We start from the raw sequence: 15,363 nt of genomic DNA on the forward strand, positions 1-15,363 counted from the left end.
TGTCACATAGTTTAACTTTGGATTTCTCTCTTCTTTGAGGTGGTCTAAATATTGGCATAGGTAAGATGCTGAAGCCTTTGTCAAATGCAGCAGGGCTCCAGAAGTACAAAGACAAACAAAGACCTCCGTGTCAAGGAATTTTCAACATACTTAGGTAATTTGTTTATTTTTCTTGCAATAATTTCTGGACCATCCAGCCAATAAAAACATTCGAAGGACATACCATGCAATAAACCCCTTAATATTAATAGAATTTTTAGGTTGCAAATAAAGCACTTTGTAGTTGGGAAATGCCGAGGTACAAGTTGAAAGTTCAGCCATATCTTAGATCCCTCAGGCTTGTGACTTGAAACAAGGTCACTTTTTGCATGAGTCTAGCTGGACTTTACTATATTTTTCAAATATGCAGTGTAATAGCAATTGGAATTTGTTATATTAACCTTACATTAAGTTGCAATAGAATGACTACATTCTTCAGACTTGGTTTGACTTTGTAAGTTTGAAAGAGAACAATAAACCAAGCCACATTTGAAGAAAATTGCTTCAGTTGTTTTACAGAAAATTATCATTTAAATTGATAATTATTAATTAATGTGAGACATCTCCTCTCTGTTCCCTTTTCCACCCAATTGTTCATTTCCACCGGCATAGAGTTTAAAACATTATGGATTGTAACTTCAGCTTTGCCCTGTGTGGTGTGTCTACCACGTCAAAGTTTAAGGAGGAGGAAGCATTGGCTGATAGATAAAGCAGAGTAGTAGACAATCTGGGTTTCATATTTGGACCTGCAACTACTTGAGTTGACCTTGCATAAATAACCCCTCTGTGCTACTAGTTACCTCACTGACTCAGTGTGACTAGTGGTGATTTGTGGGCAGGAGAAAGCACAGATTGACTCTCAGATCCAAAGTTGAGGCCACAAGGCCCAGAATTGGGGTGGGAGGGGAAGGAAGCCTCCTTTTACATAAAAAAAAGAAGAAATTTGATCTGGAAGTCAGTGAGAGACAAGAAGTATGGAACTCCATTATTATATTTTTACAATCATATTTTGGTAGTGTTTGTGATTTTAATAGATCACATGGGAACTCTGAAATTTTCATCTTTTTAACAAGGATGCATTTTTCTATAATTTACTATGTACTGGTGGCAAAACTTACATGACGTCAGTTATACATCACTGCTTTCACTAAAAATTGCAATGAATTAGTTATATTCTCATACTGCTTTTTACATCAGCAACAGTCTTGGTTCTCCTTAGTCTTGTATAGAAATTGTTTTCTCATTATAGTATCACAAATAATCTTTTTCCTGTATTGTAATGATCATAAGTCACTTGTGATGTCAGGATCAGGCAGTCCAAATGATTACAGATGGTTATTTTTTGAAGCACATTGTCAGATTTCAATAGAACCATACCATTTGCAGCAATCTTCTTATAAGCAAGTAATACAGAAATGCAGACTGAATTCTTTTAAACAACAAGAAATGTGTAAGCTAATCAAACAGTTGCTAATGGACAAGTAAGTATTGCCTCAGATAAGCAACTGATGCTATGCCAATGACATTGTTTTTGACTGACATTTAACAATTTGGTAATACAGCATGTAGAATATATTCTTGTGATAAGGTCACAATTTCAGTAACCTGACTCCTTTAGTAAAATCTTCATTATATTTGGTCATGGAGTAACATGGGAATGATAATGTGCTCTGTGGACGAGGGGGTGCCGGGGCTCAACCCTCCCTGGGGAGGAGGGGAGCCACACCGGCCTTGTCTCGTCGTCCGGGGCCTCTGCCCTCGGGACTGCAGTCCGCTCCAGCGGTTCGGGCCCTGTGTGGGGGACCGAATAGCGACACAGTTAAATAATAGGGGCCCAGCCCTTGGGTCGGGCGGGGCACCAACAAACACAGCAGTAGTTTCTCGGCTCTGGCCCTTTGGGGCAGGGCAGAGCAGTGGCAAAGTCAATAGGGGCCCAGCCCTTGAGTCAGGCGGGGCACCAACAAACACAGTAGCAGTTTATCGGCTCTGGCCCTTTGAGGCAGGGCAGAGCAGTGGCAAAGTCAATGGGGGGGAAGTCTGCCATCCGATTACAGGTGGCAGGGGGAACGCAGGCCCACCCACTCCTCTGCATTCCAGCCCGGGGCCCTAGTAGCAGCTGATGCCGCTAGTGGCGGTCAGTGGGGGGAGGTCCTGACCGAAACACATTGACATAGGTGCAGGACCTTCTGCAGCCTGACTGTAGTCAGCTGCCCCCGGGCTACTTCCAGCCTCCCCCCTGGTTCCTACCTGGTCCGCTGGGGCATCCATCACCATGGGTTCCTCCCAGTCAGGGCAGGGCAGTAGGTCTGGGAATACCTCCGGGACAGCGGCCAGCTCTGGTCTGGTGGCTCCTTGGGGCCGTAGTAGGGACGGGGTAGTTCGGACAGCTCCTCGTCATAGCGACTGCTGGGCAGCTCTGGCAGCTCCTCGTCGTAGTGACTGCGGGGCAGCTCTGGCACCTCCTCATCGTAGCGACTGTGGGGTAGCTCTCGCAGCTTCTCGTTCGACCGGCCTCGGGCCTAAGCGGCTTCCCGGTGATAAGGGTCAGCAGGCAGGTCTGCTCCTGCCATCGGCCGAGACCTGACTGAGGGCTGGGGCCCGGCTTTTATCCTTCCAGGTCGCCGCCTGACCATTTGAGGGGCCGGACTTCCTCCCAGCGGTTCTGCCCTGGGGGGTGATTAATGGGGCTCAACCCTCCCTGGGGAAGAGGGGAGCCACACCACCTTGCTACATGCCCCAATAAAGTAAATTCATTAGAGATGTAGTATTCACTATGGAATCAGTTCCAGGGCAATAGTGGTTTTGTGCAATGAGAGTATATTCTGACCTTGACTTTTAAAAGGGAGTCAATTCACTATCCAATTTTTTTGTCCAATATTTTACCATATAGGTCATTGGCAGGCACATTCAGACAGGTAGATACCTGTGAGCTTTAGAAAGTGCTCAAAGCTGTTTGCACTTGCAAAACTGTGGGTGTAATTATTTACAAAACAGGGTCCTTTAATTCTCATTAACAAAACTGTTAAAGTCTCAGAGCAGCAAAGATATCCAATGCCCTATCTGATCATTTCTTCCCAGTTGAGTAAGAGATACAGTGATAATAAACTCTGAAATAAACAAATATGTATTTTTAAATGTCTATATTGTAACCTAGAATCAATTTATTTGTTTCCTACCTGGTTAGTCAGATATTGATTCATTACTACAGATATAATGTAAATAATCTGATCACTATATTTAAGAGTTGCCCTTCATAATTTAACTCCCTAATTTGCAATTCTTATGGGAAGAGTGGTTTTTGAAAAGGGAAATTATACCTCACCAGTTTATTAGAATTCTTTGAGAGAGTCAAAAAGCATGTGGACAAGAGTGATCCAGTGGATATAATGTACTGAGACTTTCAGCTTTTGACAAGGTCCTTCATCAAAGACTTTGAAGCAAAGTAAGCAGTCAAGGGACAAGAGGGAAGATCCTATTGTGAATCAGAAATTGGTTAAAAGATAGGAAACAAAGTGTAGGAATAAATAGTCAGTTTTCACAATTAAGAGAGTTAAATAGTGGGGTCCCCCAAGGATCTGTATGGGGATCAGTACTGTTCATCATATTAATAAATGATCTGGAAAAGGGGGTAAACAGTGAGGTGGCAAAATTTTCAGAGGATATAAAATTACTCAAGACAATTAAGTCCAAAGATCACTGTGAAGAGTGACAAAGGGATCTCACTAAACTGGATGACTGGACAACAAATGCCAGATGAATTCAATGTTGATGAGTACAAAGTAATGCACATTGGAAAACACAATCCCAACTATACATGCAAAATGGTGCATTTTTAAATTAGCTATTACCACTCAGGAAAGAGATCTTAGAGTCATCATGGATAGTTCTCTGCTCAATGCGCAGTGGCAGTCAAAAACGCTAACAGAACGTTAGGAGCCTTAGGAAAGGGAAAGATGATATGTCACAAAATATCATAATGCCACTCTATAAATCAATGGAACTCCCACACTTGAATACCATATACAGTTCTAGTTGCTCTATCTCAAAAGAGAGATTAGAATTGGAAAAGATATGGAGAAAGACAACAAAAAGTATTAGGTATCAGAGGGGTAGCCATGTTAGTCTGTATCCACAAAAAATAACAAGAAGTCCAGTGGCACCTTAATGACTAACAGATTAGTCTGTTAAAAAGTATTAGGAGGATGGAACAGCTTCCATATGAGGATAAAGGCTGGGGCTGTTCGTTTTAGGATTAGATGACTAAGGGAGACTATGAGAGATCTAGACAATCACGAGTAGTACAGAGAAAGTGAATTAGGAAGTGTTATTTACCCTGTCACAGAACACAAGAACTAAGGAATACCTGATTAAATTTATCAGCAGCAGGTTTAAAACAGACAAAAGGGGCGTACTTTTTCACCAATGGCACAGTCGACCTGTGGCACTCATTGCCATTGGATGTTGTGGAAGACAAAAGTATAACTGAGTTCAAAAAAAAAGAACTAGATAAGTCCCTGGAGGATAGGTCCATCAAGTCAAGATGGTCAGGGACACCATCCCATGCTCTGGGTGTCCCTAAATCTCCAACTGCCAAAAGCATCTGGTATTGGCCACTGTCAGGGACAGGATACTGGGCTAGATGATCTTAAGTTGTTATGAATATATATATGACTTTGAAAACAAATCTCAAAGGTCACACACTGAAATTAAAAGCTTATTTTTTCAACTAAAACTCATGATTTTGAGGCTCTGAGTTCAGGGAACTTCTGTCAACCTGTGTGGTCAGGTTCTGAGGTGCAGTGTGGCAGCTTTGTATTGCATGGCTGGTGAAATCTGACCATGTGGCCAATATAACTGGCCCTAGTAGGATCATTCCAGCATGGGCAATATTTTATGGTATAGAGCCAGTGTAATGACTTCCTTCTTCCCACTCCCAGTTGCCAGTTTATGGAGCAGGCCCATACTGTGGCTTCCCTATTCATTGCCAAAATCTGGCTGCCATTTCAGTTCCTCGGCGACGTTCATGGCTCAAGTAACTTATGACAGTCTTTATGCTCCTTTGGGGACTATATTGGCATGCTGCCATTTTATAAACACATTGGGCCCTGTTCTGGTGATTCTGAAAATCCACTCTCACTTCACTAATGTCAATCTCCATTGCAGATTTACAATGAGGTAACAAAATGTAAAATATGGCCTAGTTCATCCATGGTATATCTCTCCTGAAGGAAATACTCTTCCACAAGGCCTCAATGTAGTTCAATACATTTTTTCTTGTTAAGGTGCTCTTGTCTTATATAAAAAAAGATAATGTATATTATAAAGCAGGAATCAAAATAAGGCACATTCAAAAATATATAAAGCCTTTCTTTTGTATGGATTTGTGTAAACTCAAGGTCACAGTTAATGACAGTATGATAAAGATAAGTGTTACAATACAGTACTTTAAAAATCATGACTTCATATCAAGTTGACTGAACTAGAGTCACAGGGGAGAAGGAAATGAAGTACTGATAAATTTCATAGTTAACATTTGAGAAAAGATTTATGAGCCATGAATATTACATCATATTTTACTAAGCAAATGGAATAACTAATAGCGCAGGAAAGAAATCACTGAAGCTTTAAATGGATGATAGTTTGCACAAAGCAAATAATCCATCTTTCTGATAAAGAAGCACTCTGACATCACCTTTTACTGTTTTCCTGAATGTACACAGGCACATCATGATTTTTTCGCCGTTAACTATAACATAACATATATAAAGTGGCAAAAATACAGTCTACAATAGTTTCATAAAGCTAAGCTTCAGTTTCTTTTTTTAAATGATAAAATGTACACATTATTGAAATTTGATATTGGATCCATAGTTAAAGTGCTATTACAGTTTTCCACTTCTCTAGCCCCTTCACATTTGTTCGGAAAAACAAAAAAATAGAATTTTTCCTTACAATGTCTGTGAATTTTTGAGGGTACTTTGCATAATTTGTCCTTTGCATTTTGCATGGTATTTCACCCAGTTTTGTAACTACTTATTAACTGCCATATGAACCACTGTGTTGAAACTCTAGACACACATTCACACACTTCAATCTGCTGGCTTTCCACTAAGAAATTTCAGTCTCTCCAGTTAAATTAAAACACCAAAACAAAATGTTCAGAACATACAATAAATGAAAAGACTCACCCATTTAAAAATCCTTGTTCAAAGTGGATTTTACTGAAAAATTCCATATATCATGGAAGACTCAACAAAAGGAATTTGTCTGAGAAAGTTATGAACAACTGAAAAAGGGAAGTTATAGGATTTGCATTACAACACTAGTACTACTTCAACTATACTAATGAGTTCTTTAAAAAAGTATCTAGTTTTGCCACAACTATTAAACTTTGCAAGCCTGCAGGCTCTCTGGCTAGATAAAAGTTGTTATGCTGGAAAGGAAAAAAATATAGAAGTACTAACATAGAAAAGATAGGAACAGAATATCAAGGATCTGTCTCAATCCTGAATAATTAGTAAAGTTGTGAAACTATCTCATAACTTATAAATATTTGAAAGTGGTTCATGTATATAGAGCCTGTGAGTCAACTCTCTGCCTCAACTATACAGCTTATCAATTTAATAATTATTACATAAAATGTTCAACTTTTTTTTTACAAAGTATCTGTTGATTAGCAATTCATAATGCTATAAATTGGTTCATTATTTTAGTTTTACTGGTCTCCTGCCATTAGAATACTTCTATTTTAGTAAATTCTCTAAGTCAAGAGGAAAGTTTAACCTCAATGTATTTACAAAATGTATGTCTATTACAGTTGTCATCGTGACACAAGTACACTTAATTGATTCAATTGTATTTATGTTTTAATTTTGATATTTGCAGTATGAGCACCATTAAACATTCTGCCTTAGAGCTGAGAACTGAAAGTTCAAAAAATCTTGTCACATACACAAGTAAAAAAGTAATGCTAATTGCCTTTAAGAGTTGTTCTTGCCTAAAGTGAGTAAAACTCATCCTATTAGACTGGTCATTGATGGATAATTAATGTTCTGAGATGTGGTCATTAGTATAACTAAAGACATCAAGGAAGAATGGGGCACTATTTAAAGATGACAAAACATGGGAGACCAGTAGATAGATATAAGTCAAACACATTGAATCTGATCCACTGTAAAGTCCATAATTGTGGAAGTCATAATAAATCATAGATGTAGATGTGGTCACTGATGTATCAGGATCCTAACCCACTGATGGATTTGAAGATCAGAAGTGGTAGTAAGCATGGTATAAACACACAACATGTTATCTAAGCACCTTTCAACTTTCAAAGTTTAAAAGATATCTATCTAGCTAACTAGCTATCTTCCTCCTTTACTTACTGTTGGGATCCTAGTATGTCTCATTGTCCTCCTCCATTATTTTCGTTATTGTTGTAGGAAAACTTGGCTGAAAAAATGAGTTTGCACTTTGTTAGTAAGGCAGTGAGGTTGGTCAATTGTTCCCTTGTGGAGGTTGTGACCCTGGCAGACCAAGTGTCAGTTCATGCCAAAGCCCCTAGGCCTCACTGAACGTTGACAGATGCATAGCTGGAAACCAGTCTATCTCACCTGTGTATTTGAATTGTTAAAACAGATGCTAAGTTTATAAGAATGTATTTAGTGTTTAGACTTTATGAAATGCCTATAAGATGCTGCATATATTAATCTTCTTTCTTATAACATCTGTACCCCATGTTAAATGCTTATATAAAGTGCTTACATTGTAATCCTCCATAATTGTATAAGTCATCAAACAGTAAAGGAGCATTAATTAATCTTGAAATGCTGGGTTCTTAGAGAAAGTGTTAGGTCCTGCCCAACAGAAGGCCCATTGAAACTGAATGAGCCATTATAGAACATTAAAGAGCAAAGACTTTGTTGATTTCAACCCCCTTGTCCAGCCCATGAAGGTGGGCATGTCCCATCAGTTTTGAACTCTGGGGGAGGGAAATAAAAATCCTTGACAAGAAGGAACTGTATCTCTATGCTGCTTGAACAATGAGGGGTGAAGATTTTTAAGCATAAGCAAGGGATGCCCAGGTGTTTGGCCTGGGTTAGCTTTTGAGGACTTAGAGCTTTCATATTACAGCAACTTCTATTGCTCTTTTGGAACCTAAGATTGTAACTCATTTGTGTTACACTTAACTGTTTAAACATTGTCAATAACTCTCATTACTTTTTCTTAGTTGACTTATTATAGTATCGGCTACAAGCATTGTCTTTGGTGTAGAATCTAAGATGAAATTGACCTGGGGTAAGCGACTGGCCCTTTGGGACTGGAAGTAACTGAATACTGTTGTGATTTTTGGTGTAAGGGACCATCTATGACAAAGACAAGCTTGCGTAGGTGGCAAGATAGATCAGAATACCCAAGAGAATTGTCTGTGACTACGTTCAAGCTGTTGTAGTGCTTCAGAAGTTCACACCTGATACATGGTGAAATCTAAGTATAGAAGTCACAACCAGTTTGGAGGTTGTGTCTTGCTTCTTCAGTCTGTCCTGTGGTTGGTACCCTTGTGAGCCATTCCAGACAGCTTGACAGAGGTGAGATCCACAATCTTGGATCAGCTGCTGAAAATATTCTCTCTTGCACTTGTGAGCCTCACCCTCGTGGTGGACAGTTTCACTGTTCCTGAGGAATACAGGTGTTTTAGGAGGTATGGTTACATAGCTTGATTCAAACCCATGGAGGACTTTGAAGAATAGGACCAAAACCTTAAACCTGACTTATTGACATTGGAGCCAGTCCACAGAGTGGAACACTGGTTTAATGTGACCAAGACTATCTGTGTTGCTCAGCGAATCACTGGGTTTTCAACCAATTGCAGGTTTTTCAGATTTGGTGAGTTGACTCCTAATTATAATGAAACTAAGCCTGAAGGTTACAAGAGTATGGATCACCATCCTATGTGCAAATTTGATAGGAAGGGACGAGTTTTCTGATTCTCCATAGACAGAAATAGCTCTTTTTAGCAGCCACAGTAATCAGCTCTAGCTTTTTTGCTGTCCCAAGCATGGCAGTCAGGCGACCTTTGGCGGCTTGCCTGCGGGAGGTCCCCAGTCCCGCAGATTCAGTGTACCCGCCGCCGAATTGCCACCAAATCCACGGGACTAGGGGACCTCCTGCAGGCAAGCCGATGAAGGCAGACTGACTGCCACCTTGCAGCAACAGGCAAGACATCCCCTGCGGCTTGCCGCTCCAGGCACACGCTTGGAGCGCTGGTGCCTGGAGCTGCTGCTGACAGTAATGTGAGTGCTACTTAGCTGTGAGGATTTCAGAAAGTCCCCAAAAGCAGATCAACCTGAAGATTGAAGGGCAGATGCCCTTAATGGAGGGAGCTACTATGAAAGTTGAAAGTTCTCTGATGGACTTTTCAAAGTTAGCAGAAGAGTCTAATGTTAGACTTGATGGTATTCTGACATTTACTGGCATTGTATTATCATGAATTTCAAATGGATCTAATAAATAATAAATATGAGAATAAGTGTAACAGGATTCTCTACACATCAAGTAGAGCTTGCTAGTCATCAAAAGGAGCACATTCTTTAATTCTTTCTGCAAATTCTTGCCAGAGTGCTCTCTTGCAGCAATGTTGGTCCATACTGCCCCTTACTTTGGGCAGTGCTTTTTTGGTATAATTGAGCCTTAAATGATATTCAGAGCTTGGGAGCAGATAGTTTAAAAAAGAAATACTTTCCTGTTTTTTCTTATGAATAAATCAGTAATCCCCACTTGTTCTATGTTGCAGTTTGTGGTGATGGGCCATTGATATCATGTATATTAAAACTGTTCCTATACAGGAATATTTGATGAATGAAGACACTGATTAGCTGGAATTTGTATGTAATTCTTACAAGCCCTATTTTCTCAGATTTCTTCTATTCTGCGAGTGACAGTGGTACTAATAGGAATTTCTATTCTGGTTCATGTGTAGTTTTCAAAAGGATGAGAATGTATTATTGATACTGCACAAAAGACCATGTAGCTACACAGAATATAAATTTCATTGGATTGTACTTCATTTAAAATCTTTAGAATCTTTATCTCTGAGATAATATATTGTGTGGATAATGTATTGTTGAAAATGAACTTTTCTGTATCTGTTATAAGGGTTTGATCCAGATAAAGCTATAGAAACGAATAATATATTTTGTCTTCTACGCTTGCCACCGGGAATTTCATATGAAATAGCCTTGAAAATTATGATAAAGTAGCTTCACCCTGTATAATTTTATTCAGTAGAAACTTTAACTTAATCAGTGCAAATTTTCTTGACTCCATAAGAAAAAAGAGGAGACCATTATTGATTCATTTCGTTACTTCGAGGTACTCTATTTACTGGCAGCCTAAAAAAACAATTATTTGGGAGCTGACAGTAGATACCACTGTCTCACAGATACAGCATCCCTTTCCCTGCCTATCATAATCATAGCCAATATTCAAATGAAAGTAGGTGTTTAGTAATTCATCCCCCTAATTTTCAATAAATACATAACTCAATAAATAATAAACCGTGAGTCTTTATAAATACTTAACAATGGCAGTAGGTGTCAATCACTACCATGAGACTCTAAATGAATATATTGTCTCCATTTAGTTGTTAGTATTACTAAATGGTGAATATTGTGTATTTAACTAGATATTATCTGGCGTTAAAATCTGATAGCAAATATATACAAATATATCTGCAGTTTAAGAAGCCTTTCTTATCCTTTGAGGCCTCTGTGAAAGCTCTTTGGAGATGGTGTGGGTCAGCAGTTCAAGTTTCATACCAAACTCTGTGCTCAGATATGCCTGCACAACTCTCCTCAGCTTCCATAGTTTTCAGTTCAAGGGAATCTGTGGGGACATATCTCAAGGCAGAATTTGGCCTTTTGTGTTTTGGAGAAGATAGCTAGAACTATAAAAAATGGCCTTCATTCGATCATCTGCAGATTCATACATGTTTCAAGCCACAAGGAGCCATCAGAACATCTAGTCTGACATCCTGTATATCACGGGCCATAGAATTGCATCTATTTACACTGGTAGTGAGCTCAGTATCTTGTGTTTGACCAGAGCAAAAAGTTCTAGCAAAGCATCCAGTCTTTATCTGAAGACATGAAAAATATACCACTTCTTTCAGTAATTTGTTTTAATGGTTAATCACCCTCTCTACTTTTTAAAAAAAGTGTCTTGTTTCAAATTTAAATTTATCTGGCTTTAATTTCTCACCAACGGCTCTTATTATGCCTTTTTTAAAGTTCTGGGATGCCTTCTAGTGTTGATGGGCTGGCAGATGGTCCTTTAACCTTACAATGCCACCTTACTTTCAATAAGGAAGAGCCTTTGCGCAGGAGCTTAGTGTTATGAAATGACACCGTGTAGAGCAGGTGGAATTTTAAGGCTGTTGAATTGTTACACATAGGCTGGCAATAAGTATTTTCTAGTCTAGGGAACAAACTTTGATTATCAATTTTCCATTAGTTAGTGCTCTGCCAACGTATGAAACATTATGATAAATTGCCTCTTCTTAATAACTGCTAATAAATCTAATGACTAAATGAAGAGTTTTGTCTGCCTTGTCCACATAACTTTTCTGAAATGAGCCAGAAACAGTTGTAATTGGAAAAAATGTATATGGGAAAGCACTGAACTGAAAGAAAAGCAAAACAAGAAAAATAGGGTTTTGGGGAAGGGGAAAGTGGATATATTTTGAGAAGGAAACCTTCTCAAATTTGCATGAAAAAGTTAGTTGCTGGAGTAGGACACATCATGAAAAAGATGGAGAGAAACATCAGAGGCTTTAAAGCAGCAGAAAACAAATAGCTAAAAACACAAGAGACATACATGCTAGAGGACAACATTGGTAATCAAATTAGAGAGAGAGCTGTAAATAAAGATTATTTGAAATACAGTCGGAGGACAGGAATGGAGTATAAAATATACTTTTATATATGACCTAGGAGGCATGGTAGAGCAGGAAAAGAAAGTCCATTTATTAAAGGAATCAACACATCATCAAGTGACATAGTCTTTATTTTTGTGGACGTAGTTTTCTCTCCTTCACGTGGCATATGTGACCAGCAGTGAGGTGGAGAGCTCTTCATTTCTAGATCACCAGTTCAAATTCAGTACTACATTGGCAAATGTCATCAGTAGGTTTCTTAATTATCATATTAAGAAGAGCAGCCATTCCAGCCTGAAAAATCCATGGACATGAGTGTCCCTGGTCTATGTGACACCATGGCCTCGTGGACAGGGCACTGGACTAAGACTTAAGAGACCTTGGTTCCATTACTGGCTCTCACACTGGCCTTCTGGGTTACTGGAGCAAGGCACTTCACCTGTCTGTGCCTCAGTGTTCCCCTCTGTAAAATAGGAACAATGACATATACCTACTCTGTGAAGTGCTTTGAGATGTCTGGAGGAAAAGAGCTACATTAGAACTGAGCTATTATTGTTGTTATTACAAATGTCCAGAGAAACCCAGTTTCCATATAAAACCCACGTGAAATAGCCTTGTCAATATACAGTAAACTGGTGTAAACCCAGCACTGGGTTGAAAAGTTGCAACTGATTTTTTCTGAAGACCATGGTCTCCCTCTCCACCCCCACATCGCCAGCCTCTCAGGCGTGACATTTGGATCAGCTGAAAACAGCGGCCACAAGTGGCTGAGACAACTCCCCTAAAACAGCCAATGTGACCTCTTACCATAAGGAGGGATGGTTCAATAGCTTGAGAGACAACACAAGCTCTAACACTGACTCCCTCTGGATCCATTATCAAATCTCAGCCTTTCTGTCTTAGCTTCCCAATCCATAAAAGGGGAATAACAACACTTCCTTACCTAACAGCTGGAGGTTGGGATTAATAGATTTTAAGGCAAGAAGGGACCATGAGATTATCTAGTCTGACCTCCGGTATCAAAGGCCATTAGAATTTCACCCTGCTCCCTTCATAGCAAGTCCAATAACTTGTGTCTGACTAAAGCATATCTTCTAGAAAGACATTCAGTCTTATGTGATGATATCAAGGGATGGAGAACCCACCACTTCTCTTGTTCTAATGGTTACCGTTAATCACCCTCAGGGTTATTTTAAGTGTTTTATTTCTAATTTGAATATGTCAGGCTTCAGGTTCCACCCATAGGTTCTTCTTATGTCTTTCTCCACTTTATTACCTGGTATTTTCTCCACATAAAGGTATTTAAACACTGTAATCAAGTCACCTCACAATCTTCTTTTTGATAAGATAAACCAAAGTAGTTCTTTAGTGTCTCCCTGTAAGGCCATTTTCTCAAATGCTCCAATCACTTTTGTGGCTTTTTTCTGTACCCTCTGCAATTTTCAAACATCCTTGTTAATATGTGGACACCAGAACTGTACACAGTGTGACAGGGTCAATTATGATCAATGATATGAGATGTCAGATAACCAGGCTCAATCAGTTTATTAAACAATATTAAACAGCACCATGCAGAAAAGTTAATACATTACCTATCCAGGAAATGGCCTAACAACCACATTCCTTATTTGTCTGTCTGGCACAGTACTTGGTTGCACATATACCACACTGGTAATTTTCTATACTTATCTTAGTTGCAAAGTTTCCTGGGACTCTAGTTCAGGTTTGGTATCTAACACAGTTCCTCCAATTATATTACAATATTCGGTTATGTGGTTAAACTGCCCTATACAGCTGCAAATATCCATCATGCCGTTGATACATTTCCATTCCTTTTAAGGGCATGTCTTATATAAGTTAATATGCTCAGAGTTACGTACTTTTTTCAGTTCCTCTTGTCATAACCGTGGGGGATGCTGGGAGCTGTAAGCCTATATGGCAACAGCAGCTTCCCTGCATTGGTTTCACCAATGATGTATATGGAGGTAAAAATCACCATGATGAGGTAGATAATGTTTGCAAATCGCTATATTTATGTTGAAATTCACCTAAATACACACACCACCTGGCTGGGATTCAAGTGGCCTACAGAGCCCCAATTTATCTGAATTCTCTTACTTATTGGTTGAGCCAGAGGATAGAACATCTGTCTTTCTTTATGTATCACCACTTAAATGTTCTCATTGTGTGTGTTGGCTCAGCTGATTGCATAGGAAAATTTCAGATTAAAACCATGGGGGTGCAGCAAATAGAGATCTACATTGATTTGTGTGTTACAATGCACAGCTGAGTAATTCTTATAGCTTACATAATTCCAGCAGGCAAAACAAATTCTTTTCACCTCAGATCAATGAAAAGGCAAATTCTGTAATGGTTAGTATATCTGTATAATTCTTTTAAATTCAGCTGTAGTCAAAGCAAAGGTGTATTTTATGTATGAAGATACAGCTGTTTTAGATAAACCAGATTTTAGACTTCTGAAAACCCCAGTATCACCTCCCTTTTAGTAAACACATCATCCACTATCAAAAGGAAACTGATATGAATTCACAATAAAAGAAACCCTAGAGTCGGCATGTACTATTATTAAGAAAGATATTTGCATTTCCTTGTCTTCATGCAGGCTGATGGAAATCGTGTGTGAATAATTTAATTAATTAATTAAACAAAAATAATAAAATCCGGTAGTGTCTTACATGAACTTTTGAATTTGCTCTAATGTAACCAAAGGTTCCTGGATGCGATTAGCAGAGTAGAATTAGGCTTTGCCCAACATCTATTATTCAGAGAATGTCAGCAACAAGTCCTTGCTTTTAATAAAACTTCAGAGCCTCATAAATATTTGAGATGTGCTGTTAGAATTAACTACAGATAAATTCAATTTCCTTTTAGAGATCTGTTTTGCTAAAAGTCCATCAAAACTTAATATTGAATGCTGGACCATATAGACAATCTAAAATATTTTCCCAGTAATCCGTAAGGGAAAATATTCTACAATATTATTTAGTTGCATAGCACTCCTGTCCTGTTCCGCACAGAATTATAAGGCAGAAATCCTAACCTATTGTCTTTCATCCTCATAATTTATACGTATATTAATCAGGTCACGTCTCTGAAGATAAAGCACTACAAACTCCATTCAATAGCCTAATCCTAACAGAAATTGAAGTAGTTTAAAAAATAAAATACACCTTTTGTATCCGGTAGGTCCTATCAGTTTGGGAGCATAAGGAGTTGACATAATTTGATATGATTTTACTGAAGTGGAAAGAAAACCCAATGAAGATCAAATATTTTCCCCTGCATCAAGCCTAAGTATTACAGAAAGAAGGAATCCATCCCACTCAGGCCGTGAAGTGATAGGACACACAATTCACAGCTATTCTTGCAGCCCA

This window comes from Gopherus flavomarginatus, chromosome 4, assembly GCF_025201925.1.
Source record: "Gopherus flavomarginatus isolate rGopFla2 chromosome 4, rGopFla2.mat.asm, whole genome shotgun sequence".
Lineage (NCBI taxonomy): Eukaryota > Metazoa > Chordata > Testudines > Testudinidae > Gopherus > Gopherus flavomarginatus.